The 23,007-nt window shown below is 36.2% G+C and overlaps 1 protein-coding gene across 1 annotated transcript in view; it reads right to left on the reverse strand.

The window, feature by feature from the left end:
- The window catches only part of TMEM163 (transmembrane protein 163), a 288,446-nt gene that overhangs the window by 80,168 nt on the left and 185,271 nt on the right, over nt 1-23,007 (reverse strand). The gene's annotated exons all lie outside the window — the stretch shown is intronic.

Raw genomic sequence — 23,007 nt, forward strand, 5'->3', positions numbered from 1 at the left:
TTCTCTGAACACTGGTTTCTTCATCAGTAAAATAGAAATCCTGGGTTGCTGGCAGGAACACATTGTATAAGCAATAAATTAATTCAACCATTAAAAAAAATAACCTGTGTGAATAAGGGAGCTGGGGAATCCCAAGAGGCAGAGGGAAGGAAGGAGAGCTTTCTTAACACATGAGATAAAGATTAAGTAAGAAGTAGGGAATTAGAATATTATTTATGGAAGGGGATAAAAATGGGACCAGTTTGTTTGCAGTGTAGAATACCTGAGGTACATTCACCTGGAATCAATCTGAAAGCTTTCAAACAGTAAACTGAGGAGTTTGTAATTCATCACAAGGGACAAATGGGAGTCATTATTTTGGGGAGGGGGGAGAGGAGATACACAATCAGATCTCTTCTTTTGATTTTCAATTTGTGAGCTATTCTGAAAACAGTTTGAGGGACTGGGTGGGGTGGGAGAGAAGTAGATGCAAAGAAATCAATTATAGTTCTATTGTAATAGTCTAGGTGATGATCAAATGAACTAAGATGGTGGCCATGTAAGTGAAAAGAAAGGGACAGATGCAAGACATTAGGGAGATAAAATCAACAAGGTTTCTTAACTTGCTGGATACAGAGCAGTCAAGAAAAACAGTGAAGGAAAAGAAAGGAAAAGAAGTCAAAGATGACTAAAATGTTGCAAACATACATGTCTAGAATGATCGTGATGTTCTCAATATTATTAACAACAAAAAGAGAAATTGGGAAGAGGAGTTCAGTTTAGAGCAGAGAGAAGGCAATTAGTTTCATTTTGGATTTGCTGAATTTGAGATGACTATGGAACATCAAAGAAGAAATCTGAAGGTCAGGAGAGAATGAGATATGAATTGTAGATACTGAATGTCTCTTGCAAGTAGATGTTAGTAGAGTTTATGTGAACTAATAAGATCACAGAGAATGTGTTGAAGGGAGAGGGTCCAGCACAGAGTCATGATTAAATACACTCATGCATAGGGGACAGGACATGGGAAACAAGCTGCAAAAGAGTAGTAAACAAAAACCTAAGGAAGAAAATATCAAGGAGAAGAGGTTTTCAAGAGTGCCAAATGCTAGGGGCAGCTAGGTGGCACAGTGGATAGAGCACCAACCCTGGAGTCAGGAGTACCTGAGTTCAAATCCGACCTCAGACACTTAATAATTACCTAGCTGTGTGGCCTTGGGCAAGCCACTTAACCCCATTGCCTTGCAAAAAATCTAAAAAAAAAAAGTGCCAAATGCTGCAAAGAGGTTAAAAATGAAAATAAGAAAAATATATTGACTCTAACAGTAAAAAAAAAATTTCTTATGATATTGAAAAGAGAATTTCAGCTTTGTGGTAAAGTTGGATGCCAGGTGGCAAGGAGTTAAAAAGTGAGTAGAGGATTAAGAAAGTTGAGAGAATGAATATAAATTTTACTAGGACTGGTTGTGAAAGTGAAGAAAATATAGGATAATAGCTTGAGAGGATGGAAACAAGGTGCTCAAGATAAGATTTAATGAATGGAGAACTGTGAAGCAGAAAAGGAGTCAGTGGAGGGAGGAGTGAGAGAGAAAGAGAGAGAAGGAGGGGAAAAAGAAAGGAGATGGAAATTAAAATCAAGTAACTAAAAGATCAAGATTCCAGGAGAGATGACATTAAGGACACATGTGGAGAGGCTGGTCTTCACAAGAAAAAGGGAAACCTCTTACATTAAAACTGAGGCAAAAAGGGAAAGAGTGAAGAAATAATATGAAGGAGGTTTAAGGTATAGAACTGGGCAGAAAAGGGAACTCAAAACAGATGGCTCTAATTTTTCAGTCAAGTATGAATCAAATCCTCTGCTGTGAAAGAAGGGAGGAGGGGAAGGATAGGTGGTTGAAAGAAAGAAAAGATGAATTGGTATATAGCAGTAAGGGAGCAGTCATATTATTATATATTTAGACAATGGCAGAGAACTGGTTAGCATGGTATGCCCTCATCAGAGAGAGAGAGAGTGCTATGCTCTTAAGGCAGAATTAAAGCAGTTCAAAGGAAATGTGAGATGCATAAATTTAAAGTATCCACCCCAGGTGTTCACATGAACTATCTGTGCCCATCCTGTATTAGAGTATTTCAAGCTGATTGGTCTGATCAGTCACAGTCAAACACAGTACAATTTGTATCTAAAATAGTGATGTCATTTTGGTCTTCTTTAATAATGAAGGATAAGAGCCAATCAACCACCATACGAATTTTTAGTGACTCTTATCAATATGGTTGTGACTTCCACTAGTAGGTTTAGCAAGCAGAAGAGGAGGAACAGGGAAGGTTAAGGAAGTGATTCAGAAGGAAAATAATGCTGAGCTAGAATGATATAAGACTAGATGTTAATCTTCATGCAGGAATCCAAGGCAAGATGTTTAAGAAAGGAAACATAATACACAAGAAAGAAGAAAATAATCTAGAAATACTCATTTCAGAGAAATTCCTTAAGAAATTAGCATACTGAAATTCAGAAGGGAGAAGGTTGATAAAGGCAAGAGAATGGGAAGAGTTCAAGAACAATAAAATAAAATAACAGAGTTGTGGCTATGGTGAAAAGAAAAGACAATAGATATTCTAATTTGTCAATCCATTATCTTTATATGCCATATATTTGGCAAATTTTTAAACCCAAGTGATTATTTTAGCAGTAGCATATATGATTTATTATTAATAGGTAAACCTATCACCCATAACTACAAGATGCGTGGGTATAGATCTTCATGTATAAGTGTTCTATACATAACAATATGTGTATTTCTTATCCTTAGACTTCTCTACTTGAACTCAGATATTTTGTTGGTATATTCCAAGCCCAAAAGTGTTGCATGATCAAATTAGATTTGGAAATCTGATAGTCCTTTAAATTGATATCATCCCTAATTGTATAAGCAAAGCAGAATAATTTAGACTTCTTAGGGTTGGTTTTATAATTCAATGCTTCCTTTTTTGTGTGAGACAACTGGGTTAAGTGACTTGTCCAGGTTCACATAGCTAGCATGTATCAAATGTCTGAGGCTAGATTTGAACTCAGATCCTCCTGACTCCAGGGGCAGCACTCTATCTACTGTACCACCTAGCTGCCCAAATTCAATACTCCTTAAAATACATGTATTAATCTAAAATCAATATAGCTAGAGAACATAAGGCAAGAAATTATTATTTCAAAAAGAATAAAATGTAAGATAGAAAAACAAAATTATAATTTAATAATGATTAGTAATAAAAGGATACAAGAAGTACATAGAAAGTGGTATGAAAGTTTCACCTATGCCAAATCTTTGTAATGATACATTTAGGAGAAAAGACTATAGTTTAATATAATAATAGGTAGTTAGCTAAGTTTCCAAAATGTTTTACAATCACCATCTCATTTTATCCTCATGACCACTGTAGAAGGTAAGTGGTATTAATATGCTTATTTTATAGTTGATGAAAAGAGACAAACAGAGATCAAGTGATTTGTCCTTTTTTTTTTTTAGGTTTTTGCAAGGCAATGGGGTTAAATGGCTTGGCCAAGGCCACACAGCTAGGTAATTATTAAGTGTCCAAGGCCGGATTTGAACTCAGGTACTCCTGGTTCCAGGGCCAGTGCTCTATTCACTTCACCACCTAGGCACCCCAATTTTCCCATTTTCACACAATTGTAAGTATCTGAGGCAAGATTTAAACTTAGGATGTCCTGATCCCAGATCTAACACTCTAACCACAGTGACACTTACCTGCTCTTAAATGAAAAAAAGAAAAGGAGAGAAAAAAATAAAAATCAAGTCAAGAACAAGGACAACTAGTCACTGATCACCAATAAAGTACATAGCCTGGAAGAAGGGTAATTTCAAACTGGGATTTGTTAATATAAAGTGAAGAGCCATGACTCCAAAGACAATTCAAAGTTGGACAGAGGAAGCACCATGGACAGCTCAGTGACTGCTGACAAAGAGGAAAAATTTGAAGGCTCAAAAATAAGATTACATAGATAATGATTTCGAAAACCAAAAAAAAAAAAAAAAAAGAAGGGGGGGTGATGTGTGCTGCTGTCATGGCACTGGAAATAGTATTAAATATGAAAAAATAAGAAAAGTAGCCCTGAAATTTAGTGAACAAGGTCTGAGTTAATAAAAGCTATTCCTGCTTATAGGTTAGAATAGGTTAGACTAGTTGATTACTTCTAACTATAAGATTCTGATTTTTCTTGAACTGGGTGAAGTATTTATTTACCCTCAACATAATTCAGAAACTTGTTGCCCTCATCTGTTGAATTTCAAAATAGCACTCTTGTCTATTATTGTCCACAGGAGGTTTTGAACCTTTTTTAATGTGTGACTTCATTGATAATGAATTTAAGATTTGTGTATTATGAACATTGGAATGTTCTAGCAGTATAATCGTGTATTTACAAAAGCATTTCAAAAAAACCATTAAAAACTGTCCCTTTTTTGCTCTCCTCCCCCAACCCTGATCCATTTTATCAAGGGATGCATCCTAAGCAGCTATCTGCTTCCAATTATATGTCTAGACTCATCTATGCATATAGTCTAAACACTTTCTATTTTATAGGAAGCACTTCTATTAAAAAGTCTTTGGTTTGGTGGAGAATAGTGAGGGTAGTGGGAGTTAATCTTAATATATGAGGCCTGCCAGACTGTTCTCAGAACATGGACAATAACCCTAAAATGAGAACATTTTGAAAGGAGAAAAATATGGACACTTATTTAAGAGTAATTTCAAGGGAATAATTTAGTACTGTAGGAAGAAAAAAGTTTCATTTAGACAGCAAGGGATCTTTTGCAAAAATCCTTGGGATTTTACTATTACACTATCATTTCATCTTGAATTTATAAGGGAAAATGGCATCCTACAAATTTATATAGATATAGATATAGATTTTATTTTAGGCAATGGGGTTAAGTAGCTTGCCCAAGGACACACAGCTAGACAATTAAGTGTCTGAAGCCAGATTTGAACTCAGGTACTCCTGACTCCAGGGCCAGTGCTCTATCCACTGTATCACCTAGCCACCCCATCCTACAAATTTCAAAGGAATAATTACTATATAACCATCTTCATTTCCTCAAGAAACTAGTAGAGTGGCATGTTTGTACATGACAGCCCCTCTTCTGGAATTGTCTAAATATTGTACCATTTTCAATTTAAAAAAAAAATCACTGCATTCAGAGACTTTAACAAAGGAATATGGGTAAAATAGGGAGAATGATAATCATTTTCATCTTCACACAAAAAGTCACTTTAGGCATCCCCACATCTACATATAAAATGCATCATTGCATACTGAAGAGATGGTCAGTCTTGGTATAAGAAAGAACTGGGTTTAATTCTGACTTGAGCACATTCCGACTGGCTTACCTTAACTAAATCACTTAACCTTCCAGAACCTCCAGAAAACTCTCTAAATCTATAAAATTAAAGATAAGTTATTGATCTTCATAAATGGAAGGATTTTGCAAACTGGGAGCTCCTCCTATTGATGAAATGAACCCTTCTTCCCACCAACCGTACTACCACCACCACCAAAAAAACCTCACATTTAAAAAAATAAAATTATGTCCTCTCTATGACATAAATAAGATAATGGAACTATTTTTGCATCATAAGGGGTTTATTTTGCAAAAGGCAATTTTTTGAGGCAATGGGGTTAAGTGACTTGCTCTAGATCACACAGCTAGGCGATTATTTAGTGTCTGAGACTGAATTTAAACTCAGGTCCTCCTGATTCCAGGACTAGTGTTCTAACCATTGTACCACCTAGCTCTCCCTAAAAGTCAATGCTTAAAGATTTAAGTGAGAGGGGCTTTGTGGCACTATGTCTGATGATCTTAAATTTTATTTAATTCCTAATGAGTTCTTACAAATCATTTATTTATCAAACTAGTCTAGGAAGCAGGAGAGTAATGACCATTAAAATCAAAGTGTTAAGAAGCAGCTGTTTGATGAAGATCAATCAGAAATTTTAAAGTGACTCTTGAAATATAAAATCAATAAAGGTCCACAATTTTATTTTGAAATTTTGACTTCATACACAATTCATCAACTTTCCTATTACATAAAAGAAAACACACCTGTACTTTTTTGACTACATATCCTTCACTGCTATTCTTGTAAGCAGAGGATCAAAGTAAAAGATTCATTTCTAATCCAAAATGCTTGAAATTCTGTGTATTTGAAAAAAGGAAAAAAGAAAAACTAGTCCCCTAATCCTTTCTAAACCAAGAGCTATAGGAGCTCTTTTTACAATTTTAATTTTCCTTCTACTGCTATAAATTTAAAAGAAACTGTCAGCTTTTCTCTAATGTAGTTGTCAGCCTGTACCTTGGCACTTATCTGATAGCACAGCAGAGATGGCTATTATTAGCTAAGGAGTATGATGCTATTTTTTAACATTTTATTAATAATGCATTATGTTTACATAGCATCTTTCCTCTCAAGCACTCAAAGTTCTTTGCATATCAGCTCATAAATCCCTTGGAGGTCCCTTACCAGCAGAGTTGTTTGAGGAGGGGAAAAGGGGAAGGATATAAATTTGTTTTTTAAACAAGTTTAAATGAAGAGTTTAAATAGTTTTTCCAAGGTCACACTTATTGACTGTTCAGTCATTTTAGAAATAGAATCTGTATAACTTATTTTGCAGATTACTGTTCTAAGCTATAGACTATTAGTCACTCTCATGTTTTGGGCCATACACGTGACAATCTTATAACATTCACTCCAGAGATGGTGATGAGATTTGGGACACTGCCTAGATTCTGGTCAAGAATAAACATAGCAAATGCTGCTTGTGCAGTCTCTTCCTTGGTACTTTGCTCCTTTCTTGGGGAAAAGGTGGAAATTTTGGGGGAAGGGAGCAGGAAGAAAGTAAATTAAAGATCAAAACAATGTAGCCTGATCAGCCAGTCAATGGGCACCCAGAATCCTGCATAACAAGTAAACTGAAAGACAGAGGAGCCAAGAGTCAAGAGAAACCTATTCAAGAAATAAGCAGTCTCCTTCAGAAAAAAAGAAATTTTGAGAAGGTAGAGGGGAGGTTTTTAAAGGAATAGACAAGCCAACCTATCAAGCATTGTTCTCAAAATTTTCTCGTTCTTCAGTTTTATAATTCTCACATTGTCTTAAATTCCAATTACTCTTGTTTCAGAAACAATTGCTGTTTCCTCGATAAAGTTAAAAGCTGTCCAATATTTGCACCCTAATTTAAGTCTGAAGGGTGCTAATTAAGATGTGATTGAGATTCTACAAACATCATTAGTTGAAAGTATGAATTTTCAGCTCTGAAGGTAGGATATCAAAAACTGCAGACACTCAATTCCTTATTTCAACCCTCTCTGCTCCAAGTACACACAAAAACCATCTTATAGTTGCTATATTGAGATGAATATCTAGATCTTGACCAATTTATGCACTTACAGGACCTCAGTTCTTATTAGTAAAGCTTAATTTGTTTTTAATCTTATAAATTCTAAATTATCTGCTTTTTTTTTTATTAGAAAATGGCATGCAAAAGGTGAATGATGATAGGCTTCTTTTGCCTTTTTTTTTACCTTTTACTTAAACTCTAAAACATGTATTTCTTACAATTAATCAAATTAATTCAAAATTTATGCTTCATATTTGATTTATGATCTTTTCTCCTCTTTATTTACTTTTCCAATTATAGAGATACTTTCAAAATTGATTTAAGATATTTCATATCAGATTTCAAGTTATCAAACCATTTCACAATGGAGACCTTTCTAGTTTCAGTAGCTATGCAGCTGTGTAGCATAGTTGGCTAGAGCACTGAACTTGGCGTCAGAAAGACCCGAGTTCAAAAATGTACCTAAGAAAGACACTTACTAGTTACATGACCTGGTAATTCACTTTGATTCTGTATACTTCAGTTTTTTGGTCTACAAAATTAATAAAACCTTTATTGAGTACTTACTATGGTACAGAACATTGTCCTAGGTTCTGGGGATACAAAAAGAAAATTAAGAGTCTTCATTTTAAAGGAGCACATGTTCTCATGGGAGAGACAAGATATGAAAGGATTCAGCAAAACAGGGACAAAACACCTAACTCCCAGGTTTGTTGTGAGATTAAAGTATGGTATTATTTAATAAAAGCACTTTGCAAATCTTAAAGTATTATATATTTTCTTTTTTTTTGCAAATTTCAAAATTTATTTTAAACTTAAATTCAAAAGGAAAAAGGAAACAAAAAGCAATACTTTTTGAGCATTGGAGCAAGACGTGAGGGAATGCAATATAGAACAATACAGTTCCATTTCAAGAAAACCTATAAAGTGGGAGCTAGGTGGTACAATAGCTAGAGCACTAACCCTGGACTCAGGAGGTCCTGAGTTTAAATCTGGCCTCAGATACTTGAAACTTATATATCAATGTTATGTATGAATAATGTGTGTGGGGTGTGGCAAAGAAGTTGTTCCAGGAAGTATTTATTCAGAAATGACTGATGAGAAAATAAAGACAAAAAATGGACATTTTTTAGCTTGTTTTTTTTTTGCAAGGCAATGGGGTTAAGTGGCTCACCCAAGGCCACACAGCTAGGTAATTATTAAGTGTCTGAGGTGGGATTTGAACTCAGGTACTCCTGACTCCAGGGCTGGTGCTCTATCCACTGCACCACCTAACCACCCCTGTACATGCTTTTTCTGGTCATGATGTTCAGGTAGTACAATAATTTTTAAATTATCTCTGCTGGATCTGTTTTCAAGATCAGTTGTTTTTCCAATGAGATATTTCACATTTTCTCCTAATTTTTGGTCCTTTTGGTATAGTTTTATTTCTTCCTGATTTCTGGCAAAGTCATCAACTTCCTTTAGTTCCATTCTGCATTTGAAGGAGTTATTTTCTTCAGAGAGTTTTTTTAATCTCCTTTTCCAGCTGGACAATTCTATTTTTTAAGGCATTCTTCTCCTCATTTGCCTTGTGGCTTGCTTTTTTCCATTTGGCCTAAATTGGTTTGTAATATCTTATTTTCTTCAGTCTTTTTTTGTATTTCTTTCACCAAGCTGTTGATTTGGTTCACATGATTTATCTGCATTGCTCTCTTTTCTCTTCCCTACTTTTCCTCTACCTCCCTTAATTGCTTTTCAAAGTCTTTTTTGAGCTCATCCAAAGCCTGAGTCCATTTTCTATTTCTCTTAGAGGTTTTGGATACAGAAGCTTCAACTTTGATATCTTCTGAGTAAGTATTTTGATCCTCCATGGGACCAAACTAATTTTCTATGGTCAGATTCTTCTTTTTCTGTGTTTACTCAGTTCCTCAGCCCATGACTAATTTATCGCACTTCCAAGGCTTTGGGAGGGTTTTGGGACACCCCATTGGGTGTTCCAAATTAATTCCTTCAAGGTTTTAAGAGAGGCTCTGACTGTTCTCTTGCCTGTGCTCTGGTATGTGGATGACCACAGGTCCCCCTCTCTGCCCTGGAGCTTTGAGGAGGGTCCCTGCTCAGCTATAGTAGTATGGGGGTTTCAGACTGCAACCTGAATCTGAGTGTGGGCCAATAACAAAGTCCTTCCCCAGGGAAAGCATAGATAACTCTTCAGTCTTCCCCGACCCCCTTACTGTCTGTGGACTGGGAGATCTGGAAGTGCTGGGTGGCTTCCCTGATTCCCACTCCAAGTTCTCACCACAGGGCTGTTCTGAGGCTGGCACTCTGCCCCGCGTTCACTCTAGTGCAGCAGAATTCTCTCACCACCCCTTCCAGCTTTCCTTGGTGATCCCTGGGCCAAGAGGTCTGGAAACTGCCCCTTCTGCCATGGACCCAGGTGCCCCTAGGCACCCAGGTACCACACAGGGCTGTTCCTGGAAGGCTAGAGCTGGTTTGCCTGGCTGCAGTTCTTTCCTACCCTTGGTCCTGGTGAAACAGACCTTTCCTGAGGATCTTCTAAGTTATCTTGGACTGGGAAATTGTATCACTCAGTCTTTCTGTGGGTTCCACCCCCTCTAAATTTTGACTAGCATCATAATTTGATGGCTTTTGGAGTTTTGGGGGGAACAAGTTTCTGGGGATTCCTGCCTTCATGCTGCCATCTTGGCTCTGCCCCTTACAGGAATTGTTTTAATTTTTTCTTTGTATTCCCAGCACCTAATAAATATTCTGCCTGGTTCATAATAAGGTACCTAAAAATGCTTGCTATTTCAGTTTGATGGTGGACAAGTTATCAAGCCTATATGGGGTTTTAGAAATATTTTGATAACTATTTCAATATAATTGATTCCTTTGCAATCCCATGTATTTTATTTTATGCTTTTTAGAAATAGTTTGAGAAGGGGATTCATGGGCTTCCTCAGTCTGCCAAAGGGGTCCATGTCACAAAACAAGTTAAGAAACCCACTCTAAAGATAGAAATTTTGAAACAGCAAACAACATTATAATGTATATTTTCTGCATAATTAACAAAAGGTAATGAAACCATTTTAAATATTAAACAAAATCATAAAAATGATGAGAGTCTTCAATTTTTCTAAGCCCTCACTTAGTTTCCCAAAGATCAAAGAAGCTGGCAAACTTTGAAAAGTCCAGAATGATCCTCAGAGCTAAGTCTAGGCCTGATTCACATCAGGCCACAGATACCAGCTTTATTTTTTCCCACTGAAAAACATGTATCAGGAAAAATCTTCCTCCAAAGTTATAAAATTGAAGATGAATATGCAACGAATGTCCCTAAGTATATAAATTTTAGATCAAGCAAATCATTAAATTAAAAAGAAGGAAGGGTCAGAGGGTTATTATATGGATTCAACCTCCACAATTGAAGAAAATAAATCAGTCTAGTAGGACAAATATATCAGACAGAAAGCTCCAACTACATACGAATTCAGAAAAATCTAAGCTAACAGAAATCGGGTTCTAACCCTGACATCTATGAGGTTATTTTGGGGAGATGGTGAACAAGCCATAAAAGTTATCCCTGCCAATTACATTGCTCAGGGAACATAGAGTAAGAAGAATTTAAAAGGGACAATCAGAAGGCACACCAGTTAAGATGCCACTTCAGTTAAGACAATAGAAGCATAATTGTTTGAGCATTAAATTTCTCTCTGTCTCTCTCTCTCTCAGAACAAAGCATGATTTAACAGGTGATTTATTAAGTACCTTATGTGCTAGGCCTGGAAATACAAAAACAAAAGTAAGACTGTATCTGCCCTCAAAGAGCTTACACTCTATCTGGGAGAGATAACATGGACATTTATGTGGACATGTTCAAATTAGATACACAATAATCACAAAGCAATTTTTGCTGGGAAAGTTCTAGCAGCTGGGGAAGCAGATGGGGAATTGCAAGGTCTCATTTGAGGGGGACCTTGAAGGGAACTTAGATTCTAAGAAGCAGAGGTCAAGAGAAAATGATTCCAGGAATGTGAAACAGCTAATGCAAAGACACACAATCAAGAGAGTCAGTTAATCAGTCAATAATGATTTTTAAATGACTATTAAGTGCCAGACATTATACAAAGTATAGGAAATACAAAGGAAAGTTTAAGAAAAAAATCTCTGCTCACAAGTTCAGTTTAATGGAGGTAACAGTCAAATAACTATGTATAAATAAGCTATATATGGAATCAATTGGAGATAATCAACAGAGAAAAGGCTCTGCTGTTGTTGTTTGTCCAATAGAAACTAAAGAAAGCCAAGGGGTAGAGATGAGGCAGGAGAAAAATCCAGGCATGAGAGATTAGTTCATGAAAAGGCATAGGGTCAGGCAATGGGGTATCTTATTGGGGGAACAACAAGGAAGCTAGAGCCATTGGAAGAGTATGTGGAACAGATGGGTGATACAAGAAAACTGAGAAGACATAAGGGGGCAGATTATATAGTGGTTTGATTTTATATTTGATCCTGGAGGTAATAGGGAACCACTGCATAATAACAACTCCTAACATATAAGAATGGAAGGGTGACATAGTCAGATCTTGTCTTAGGAATGGCTTATAATAGGGAGTAACTGAAATTTCCTAAGTAGTGAAGAAGGGCACAGAGAAAATGCTGTAATCTTTTTTCTGTATAGTGGGGGGGGTATTCTCCATTCTGTGTTGACTATTTTGCAATCTCCATTTCCTAAGCCACTGTTGGACTTTTGGTCATTCCCTCTGGGATAGGAGAAGGCTTAGTATAGAATATATAGAATGCCACTCATGCAATGGGTACTGTCTTAGCCACTCCTTGGGGACCCCCTTGTGGCATAAGCATTGGAGATTACCTGGAACCAGGCGCTAAACCACTCAAGTACCACCCTTATCGCACTCACCCAGGTGTTTGAGGACACTTCCATGTTCTTTCCCTCTCTCCCTCTCTCCCTCCCTTCCTTTCTCTGTCTTTGCCTGTCTGTCTCCTCTCTCTTTCTTGCTTTTTTCTTCTTCTGGATGCCCAGTGAGTTCTGCTTGCTCTCTCTCTCTCTCTCTCTCTCTCTCTCTCTCTCTCTCTCTCTCTCTCTCCCCTAGATAATTATTAAGTGTCTGAGGTCAAATTTGAACTCAGGTCCTCCTGACTCCAGGGCCAGTGCTCTAGTCACTGCATCACCTAGCTGCACCTTTCTTCTCTCTTTTAAACTTCTTTTTTCTCTTTTCCCATTTTAACTTGACTGCTACTTTCTCAGCTGGTAACTACCAGTTATAGCCCCAGTTCCCTGTGGCTGGATCTATGTTCATCTAAACTTCTTTTCTTTTCTTTTTCTTCTCTCTTCTAAGTTGCTTCTCTTTCCCCTTTTCTCCTTTAACCACTGCAGTAATCTGTGAATTGAAATCTAAGCCTTTCTTACCCTCCTGAGTCAGAAAATTGGTGAATTTTTCACTCCAAATGAATGATCTTGGATCAATTTTTAAGCCCCCTTCCCCTGAGGGTATTTTCCATCATCAGGAGAAGAGTATCTTGGTCACAACTGTGCTTTAGGGGGAAAAAAATTACTTTGGAAGCTGTGTGGAAGATGGTTTGGAGTGGGAAAAGACTTGACATAGAGAAACCAATTAGAAGGCCCATTACTGTAGTCCAGCAAGAGATAATGGGAGCCTGAACTCCAGTGGTGACTGTGAGATTGATGAGAAGAAAATGGATTTGAGAGATGTTGTAGAGATAGAAATGACAGAATTTTGCAATGGAATGGATATATGAGGTGAGTGAAAATGAGAAATCTAGGCTGACAGAGAACTTGAAAACCTGTGTGAACCCATTTATGATTTTTTTTTAAAAAGACATCATAATAGCAATTCCCTATCCTCAATCATCTACTTTTCCAAAGAACCTGGAGTGCTCATTATAACCAAAACTTCCAACCATTAGGCAAACATTATCTCATTCGGTCTCAGACATATCCCCAAGAGGCAGAATAAAAACAAATTGCTCTATGGGTATGCAAAGGTTGATACCACAAACAGACTCTCACCACGCAAACCAAATGATTTCATTGTGAGGACCAATATTGAGTCATCCCCACTCTCTCATTCAGTAGTTATTGTGATCAAATCAAATATTTACAAGAGAGACAATACAATTTAAGCAGGTAGTTTATGCTAGTCTTTCTTTAATACAAAACTTGGTGGTTTATCTTTGGATTTTACTTCTAATAACTTCTTAGCAAGATTCATTAATTCAATTAATACTCACTGAACATCAATGTGCCTGAGAAAACAAAACCTTAGGTTAGCCAGAAATAAAAGTTTCTGCTTTTGAAAAACTGAGATTCCAATGGGATGTAATATGTACAGGAACATGTATATTGCATAAAGATACATATATATATCATATATGCAAAATAATGGGAGCTATCACAATGAGGGGAATTAGGAAATGCCTCTTATAGAAGAGCTAAGCCTTGAAAAGGGTACTAGATTATAAAGATGGAGGAGGGGGAGGGGAGAGAGAGAGAATGAGAACAGAGAATTTTAGGCTAGGGAAACTGTCCATCTAGAGGCTTAGGGCAAGAGATTAAATGTAGAGAAGTGGGGTAAATAGGTGTCTCAGTGGATAGATTACCTGCCCTGGAGTCAGGAAGACCTGAGTTCAAATCCATCCTCAGGTACTTAGTAATTGTCTAGCTGTGTGACCTTGGGCAAGTCACTCAACCGCATTGCCTTAAATAGATGAAATAAAATAAAAAAAGAAAGGGCTACTAAATGTAGGAAAGTGCAAGTAGGGAAGTTTAGGGAGAATGGAGAGTGTGTGATGGTAAATTATGTACACTCAACCTGAAGAGACAGATTGAAAGAGGCTTTTTTATTCTTTCTCCTTTAATTTTTTTTTATTTATTTAAGGCAATGGGATTAAGTGACTTGCCCAAGGTCACACAGTTAGGCAATTATTTAGTGTCTGAGTCCGGATTTGAACTCAGGTACTCCTGACTCCAGAGCTGGTGCTCTCCATTATGCCAACTAGCTGCCTCAAGAGGTTTTTTGAATGTCAAACTGAGGGATTTGCATTTTATCCCAGATGAAATGGGATGCCATTTCTGCTCCATCTGCAAAGAAGTGTGATAACAACTACCCTAAATGATCTGAAACAGTAACAGACTAATAATGATGGAAAGAAGGCTGGATCAAATGCCAGTGTCAGTCAAATTCTGACCCAGTTATTTGCTCTTTGAGTGGTCTTGGAAGGCAAGCTATGTCTTTTCTCTGGGTCTCAGTTTCCTTGCTAGTAAAATGAGAAATTTAGACTATATGATCTCAAAGATTCCTTCTGCCTCTTCTAAACTTATGATCCTTCAACTCTAGAAAACCTGAAGAAAAAGAGTGATTAACTCTAGACTGGCTATTGTATCAATCATGATTTGCAAAACTATGTATATATATTCCTTGTTCTGGAAGAAAAAAACTGAAATATAAGTATTTGACACTCATAGACATACCTAATCCCCTATCCAGTGGTGAGAAATAACATTTAATGAATAGCCTGTGAGCATTCTATTTCTACTTTCTGTTGGAGAAAACGTCAAGAAGGCAACTGCTTGCTTGAGTTCAGGGAAATGGACTAGATAATATTTAGAGGCTCTTTTCAAGCCTGTTGAACCTTTAACCAAAAAAAGAAGGAGAAGAAAAGAATGTAGACTAAGAATATAACAAAAGAAGAAAAATGGGATTTGAGCAATCAAAGTTCAGAGGTTAAACAGAATTACTTTTTGGTCTTTCCAAATATAGTTCATCAAAGGGGCAGCTAGGTGGCACAGTGGATGGAGTACCGGCGCTGGAGTCAGGAGTACCTGAGTTCAAATCCAACCTCAGACACTTAATAATTACCTAACTGTGTGGCATTAGGGAAGTCACTTAACCCCATTTGCCTTGCAAAAACCTAAAATACACACACACACACACACACACACACACATATATAGATATATCTATATATCTATATCTATATATAGATATAGATATATAGATATAGTTCTTCAGATCCAGAAAATGAAAGTGTTCAGTGGGACAGGTATATCAATTGTATCAGTTGATGTAGTAATTCTTTACATATATGTGTATATAAATTCTTTTCCCAACTATATGCAAAGAGTTTTCAACATTCATTTTTTGTGAGATTTTTGAGGTCCACATTTTTCTCCTTCTTTCCCCTCTCCCCATGAAAGCAAGTAATCTGATAATAGGATATATAACTAGACACAAGAATTGTTTTATAATTTAAAAAAGTAATTTTAGAATAATTTACTGTAGTTTTTTCTCTGTACAAGTATAATTTAAATACAAATAATTACAAGCAGATATCATTTTACTTTGAAATAAAGATTTATATTCTCTTTTTGCTTTGACTTAAAGCTAAAAAACTGATATAACTTAGTCTTTTTAGGTATTATTAAATTCTGATCCTTAAGAAAGGAGAATATTATCATTAAATCCAGTTGGTGATGAAGGGGAAATATTAAGGGAATTATTATCTGTGCTGGTCTGCATAGCCTGTGGGTGTTTTGACTTCCTTCCCATTTTTATATAGTACTTCAATCCCTTCTGAGAAATAAAGTCACTATTGATAATAGGAATAACCTCAACCATTCCTCCTAATTCCTTCTCCTTCTCCCAGCACTTGTCCTACCCTCCTCACCAGGGTATATGTCTGACACCAGACTTGTTCAGGTCTTAGTCACTCCTTAGCACCTCCCTTGCACCACCTTTATTGTTCCCTTCAACCCCTCCCAAAACAAACAGGATGATGGGTTCCCTTTAAAAGCTCTGCCCTTTCTCTCTGCCTGGTGACTCCTACCCTTACCAGTTCAGCTGCAAGCATAGCCTTGTAACTGTCTTCCCCTCTTTTCTTAACTTTAAAAGGATCTTACTGCTTTATTAAGGAACTTTATGAATTCCTATGGAAATCTAGCCTATTTACTATCCAAATCTTTGTACTTCAATAATTTTTACCTTAAACATTTGTAGAAATATATGAAATAAAAACTGTAAATTCTTGCATTCCTGGGGCAGAAAGCTAGGTGAATTTGTTCACAACTGAGGAAATCTAGACAAGTCTCATCAAACACACACTCAGCCCCCAGCTGGCCTCTAACCAGCATCAGTGCCAATACAGAATTACAATAAAATGAACCTCTGTTTTAGTCATCCCAGATCATTGTTATTTACCCGGAGCTTTCTAAAATTCTCAGAATTGCCCTCCCCTCTCCTTAACCATAACCACCTTTGAAAAAATTGATTTATCTCCTTTTAAAAACACGATATCTGAAAAAGAGAAGATTCCATTTGAAGTGACAATTAATTTGAAAGGAACATCAGTCCTTTTCATGCCAAGATCACCACCACTAGTCCCTCTTTTTATCCCAAATAAAATGCTTAGTTTATTTTTTCAGAAAAACTTTAATTGACTAGGACCTTTGATTAATAAATGAAATATTTAATTAACTCTAAATAAATGGAACATTTAATTAGCCCCAAATAAATGGAACCCTTAAGTAACCAAGACTTAAATAAAGCTATATATAAAGAACCTGAAGAACAACAACAACAAAAAAAAAACTTTGGGGGGAAAATGAGTCAAGAAACATGCGAAATCCAATTTCCTCTGGAATTCAAGGCATCAATTGATTTTAAGGGATTGTTTTTTTAAAAGCCCCTAAGAAGTACTAATACTAAAAGTCTTTCTGTGCCTTCTCCCAACCCTTAGGGTTCAATACATTTCCCTAACAGTAGACTTTCCCCTTGCTATTCTCCTCTATCCCTCCTCCCTTCCCTCCCCAGTTCAGTAGTTCTAATTGTATTCTCAGCTCACTGACATCAGTGTTACCTAAAAGCCAGTAAAGTCTAGAAATGAAGCTTAATTCTGCTACTTACTTCATCCTGTCTTTGGTATTAGGATTTAGAGCCAGTAGAGGAACCTTTTAGTTTTCCCCCTTAGACTAGGAACTAATTGAAAGTGGGAACTGTCTTTTGCTTTTCTTTGTCATCTCAGCTCTTAACACATTGCCTGGCTCATAGGAGCTGCTTAATGAGTGTTCACTGGTTTATTCATTCTAGATGTTATCTAGACCAACTTTATCATTTTACAGAGGAGGAGATTATGACCTTTCAGACAATGGAGTGCTTACACAAAGCAATCCCACCCATGCCTGTGGCAATGTGCCCAATGAAGGGATTCATATTATAAATCATGAGCTCCAAGAAAATTGGTACTAATAAACCTTATTTTGCTGATGAAGGACTAAACTAAGCTGAATATGAATGAGAAAGAAAGGAAGAGGTTTTTAAAAAGTATTTAACAGAAGTCTAGAAGTCAAATTTTAAACTTTTTTTCTCACCTTTAGATCATTATAAATCGTAACAGTCACATTTTCTCCATATCTTCTTCACAAAGGAAAGGCAAACAGCTATGCAAGGTCTCATTAAAAGAAAATTATAGAACAAAAATCATAGGGTCATTAAGGGAGAAGTAATAACTAAAAAGAAAATAAGGAAACTATAGGTAATAGGGGGACATTTCTAATCTTGAATGCAGCTGTGGGAACAAAAGTGTATTTGGATTACAGATATGCTAATATTCTACTTCAAAGTTTCTTGGTAAGTGACAGTAATCAGAAAATGAAGGTTGAATGCTCCCTGTGAATAAAGAAAAGGAAGAGTTCTAGATGGAAATTCAAGGCCTCAGTGACAATTTTGGTGGGGAGGGGGAAAGTCAAGATTTTAAATTGTACTTAGAGATGTTGTGGATAGTGGAAAGAAGTTAAAATTGGAGCTGAAAAGCAGGACTCTAATCCTACCTGATATTTGATAGTTTTACAATAGGCACCATTTCATCCTCAATTTCCTCCTCAGGAACCCCTTAATCTTCTCTGCTGCTGTTGCCCAAATCTTCTTCAAGTCCTCCTTTCAAGTGGCCTAATTCAGAAACGAAGAATGGCCTCTATGATACACACCTAATGCTAAGGAGGTTTGGACTGCTACAATATCTATCCACTCAGAAAATGCCTTAAGTTCATATTTGTTTCCACAAGTCGGCTACATACATCTCTGGCTAGAGGTATTGGTAAAATGGAGTGACGGAAGAAAGAACCCACATAGAAAATCCTTCTTGGTTCTTAGAATGTCTTCTCCATGACTAATATTGCTGATGTTCTTACAGAACAATTTAAATAGGAATTCATGTACCAAACATGAAACGTGGGCATAAAATGACATTAAGATGTAAGTGAGACATACACAAATATAGATATATACATTTAGGAAATTTCTAGACCAAAAAAAAAAAATGCCTTAAAGTCAGTTCACCATAATTTGTTTCTAAGCATACATAAGTGTTAAGTATGACATTTTAAACTTGATTCTGTGGCATTTTCCCAATCCTCCAAAGTCCCCCTATTTCATAAGCAAGAACTTGACTCCTCTACTGACAATCTGGTACATATGGCATATCAGTAGCTAAAATTTGTAATCCATTCCTGTGGGTCTTACTCTCTGAAAGATTATTGAGTAATTTAGAATACTGCTCTTCCTTAGTTGGGTAGAACTCTCTTAAAATAAATTTAACTATATCTGGTGTGAAAAGTCCTATATTGCCTGTCTTCTTCCTGGCTGAAGGGCAGAAGAACAAGAACTAGAGTAGAAGTCATCAGGCCTGGGGTCTTATTATGGTCCTTACAGTAGCTTAATTATGAGACCTTAGAGAAGTCACATTATATTTCTAGTCTGAGTTACCCATTTGAAGTATGACATTCTCTAAGTTCTCTTGTCATTACAACAGTCTATTCTATTGTAAATATTGGGAGAATAACATTCCTATTTTGAATTAGAATATTAACTCTTTTTTAAAAAATTATTTATTTTTGAATTTTACAATTTTTCACCTAATCTTGCTTCCCTCCCCCCACCCCCTACAGAAGACATCTACATTGTTTCTATGCTATAACAATGATCTGAATTGAATGTGTTGAGAGAGAAATCATATCCATCCTTAAGGAAAAAAAATAAAATATAAGAGATAGCAAAATTACATAATAAGATAACACTTTTCTTAAAAAATTAAAGGTAATAGTCTTTGGTCTTTGTTCAAACTCCACAGCTGTTTCTCTGGATACAGATGGTATTCTCCATTGCAGACAGCCCCAAATTGTGCCCGATTGTTGCACTGATGGAATGAGCAAGTCCATTAAGGTTGATCATCACCCCCGTGTTGCTAATAGGGTATGTAATGTTCTTCTGGTTCTGCTCATCTTGTTCAGCATCAGTTCATGCAAATCCTTCCTGGAATCCCTGAATTCCCATCCTTCCTGGTTTCTAATAGAACAATAGTGCTCCATAATGTACATATACCACAATTTGTTCAGCCATTTCCCAATTGAAGGACATTCACTTAATTTCCAATTCTTTGCCATCACAAGAAGAGCTGCTAGGAATAATTTTGTGCAAGTGATGTTTTTTACCCTTTTTCATGATCTCTTCAGAGAATATTAACTCTTGCTGAAGATATTAATTTTTATTCACTATATGAGTTAAATTACTAATAGTTTTGCAAAATTTAAATGGTAGAATTAGGCAGTAGACATTTTATAGCCACTAGCAAGTTAAAAATAAGTTTTCTACTGAGCAGTTAACAAATCATTATGGGCTTTTCCTCATTTATCACTAGAGAACTGTCAGATAGTAGTCAAGATATAATTGAAAACATGGCAGCTTACTTATTTCTGCAACTTCTCTGTGACCTACAGACTGTACTATTTTGAAGGACTGACAAATTTCCTAGAGAAGGGGGAAAAGCACAAATGAAACTTTAAAAGGAGAATGTCATTTATCCATGAATTATCGAGTAGGTTTTCTAAACTCCTTTAAAATTATATTAATTTATGCTGCAACAACAGAGTTTCACTTAACATGACTTGGAGATGGTATACAATTTGGAATAAATATTTTAGACTAGTAGATAATGCTAAATTTTGAATCAAGAAGACCTAGGTTCAAATCATACCTCAGACATAAAATATCTCTGTGACCCCAGGCAAACCACTTAACTATTCTATCTCAGTTTCTTCATCTGAAAAATAGAGATAAATAAAGCATTTTCCTCAAATTGAAGTAGTGTCAACTATTCCTAAATCTTCCTAGAAATACTAAAAAAAAAACCTTCTTTTCAACATTATCTGAATTATAATCCAATCTCTTGACTTGACTGAAGCCATGTATCTCTTGACTTGGACCCTGAAGTTCTAGTATAAACCAAAAATATTTGCCACAACATTTCATATCTTCCTGTTGTCCAGTCCTTTTCACTTGTATCTGACTGTGTCTCCATTTGAGGTTATCTTGGCAAAGATGCTAGTGCATGTGTTGCCATTTCCTTCTCCATCTCATTTTACAGATAAAGAAACTTAGGCAAACAGGGTTAGTATCTGAGTTCAGATTTGAACTCAGGTATTCCTGACTTCAGGTCTGACACTATCCACTGTGCCATCTATCTGTCTCTTATATCCTCTTAAGTGATCACTATGCTCAGTATTAATTATCCTATTCAATTTGCAAATGGAACAAAAAGTCCAGGAAATTTTCAATTCTGAACAGATTAAAAGATAGTTTGGAGCAAATGGAAGTAGAATACTTTTTAACCCTCAGAAGTTGTACCAACTATCAAAAGGAAAAAAATCACAGGTTCAAAAAGGGCATAAACATTCTCTGCTAGATGAATCATTAGCCTAAATCAGGATGGCATTTTTCATAATCCCAACTTCAAATTGTGCACTACTGATAATATTCATTAGAAGGTGTTCTCTTGGACTCCTCATTATTAGAATATGTTCCTGAGCTAGCCATCTCTAACAGAAGATTATTACAAAAACTGATCATTTTACATCACAGAAAGTCCTATGTGATAAGAAGGCCAAATGAAGATCAAAATATAAAGAGACATTGTCTTTTTGTAAATCCCATATAGCTCCTCTAAATTTAACTGAATTTTTCTGTACCAGACATAAGCACTAGAGTTATATGATACATGAATTTAGTTTATGCAAATCTAATTATATAGGTTAAAAAGAAAGAGAAATTGGAAATTAAATGAGGCTGGAAATTCCATCTCATGATTATGATAAAATAGTAAAATATGATTATGATAAAATAGTAAATCCTGAGATGAAAACTTTGAATCTGCCTCCTCATTCCTCTCATGGGCAGTTATAGGGAAAGGGGAGGTGATAACAGGGAGAGAAACAGTAGGCAGAATTGGAGAATAATGCTTTTTGTAATCAAGATTTTAATTGAGTTCCATTTTGCCCATCAGTAAATCCTCAGCCCAATTTATGAATCCAGCTCACGAATCTACCTTATCTATATTGTTCCAATTTGCCAGATGCTGTCTACCTTGGAGACCTGCTTTGGGGAGAGAGAGTAAGTTATACTATATGAGATTTTTGTCTTTTGGTTTGATCTTAGACCTTAACCTCTGTGTAAGATACAATTTTGCTGTATTTGAAAGCTTCCATAACTGTGAAAGGGGACCTGCTAATCTAATTTTGTACAACTAACCTTGAGGTATGTGTCTATCTCAAATCATCCCACTGATCTTACCATCTGAGGACCTCAAAGGCACAAGTTATCAACAGAAGACAATGAGTTTTGGAGGGAACAAGATAAAAGTTTAAGCTATTATGATGTTGTGTGTCAGAAGGGTGCAACCCTGACCAAAATGAGAAAAGGGAGAGAGCCAAGTTAAAAAGAAGAGTCACCCATTACCACCTTGTCACTTCTCAAATGCTTAACTTGGGCTTTCAGTTCAAACAAAACTTTTCCCACTAGAAGTTGGAGAAAGTCTGCCTTGATTTTAATAGGTCAAAACCCTTTTAAAAATCAATATTTCATTAGAAAAGGCTCATGTGTAAGCTAGGAGCTAGTTATAATAGTTCTTGGCCTCAAGGTGACAGTGCCAAAGAGTGCTAGGAATCAAGAAGATCTCAGATCAAACTCAGCCTCTGACGTGTACTAGGTGTGTGACCCTAGGCAAGTCACCTACCTACCCTTAACATTGGTTTCTGTCAAGGAACTTGGTAATAATAATAATAATAATATCTGGCTCATAAGGTTGTTGAAAGAGATCAAATAAAACCTTTGCAAATATGCAAAGTGCTTTACAAGCCTTAATATACTATATAAAAGTTAATATTGTTATTAAGGAGCTTACAGCCTATTGAGGGGATATATGGTGAATTTTGAAGGATGGGTAGGATTTGGATAGAAGGATGCATTCTCCTCTGAGGAGCAGAATAAATAAAGGTACAAAGGAATGAGCATGAAAGGATTAGAAGATAGTAAAAAAAAAGTTAATCTAGCTGAAAGAGAGTTTTGTATAGAGAAACAAAAGGATGCAGCTCCCTAGCCTAAGTATCTACCTCATGGACCACCTCACTCTTAGAGCAGAAAAAAACAGAAAACATGCTCCTTAACACAACTAGGCTATTCTCTCTGGATTCTTCCAGAATTTACCTTTGTGTATAATGATCCTATTGGCCACTTACAAGCCATCATTTTAAAAGCACTATATAAATGAGAGTA

This window comes from Macrotis lagotis, chromosome 1 (assembly GCF_037893015.1).
Source record: "Macrotis lagotis isolate mMagLag1 chromosome 1, bilby.v1.9.chrom.fasta, whole genome shotgun sequence".
Taxonomy (NCBI): domain Eukaryota; kingdom Metazoa; phylum Chordata; class Mammalia; order Peramelemorphia; family Peramelidae; genus Macrotis; species Macrotis lagotis.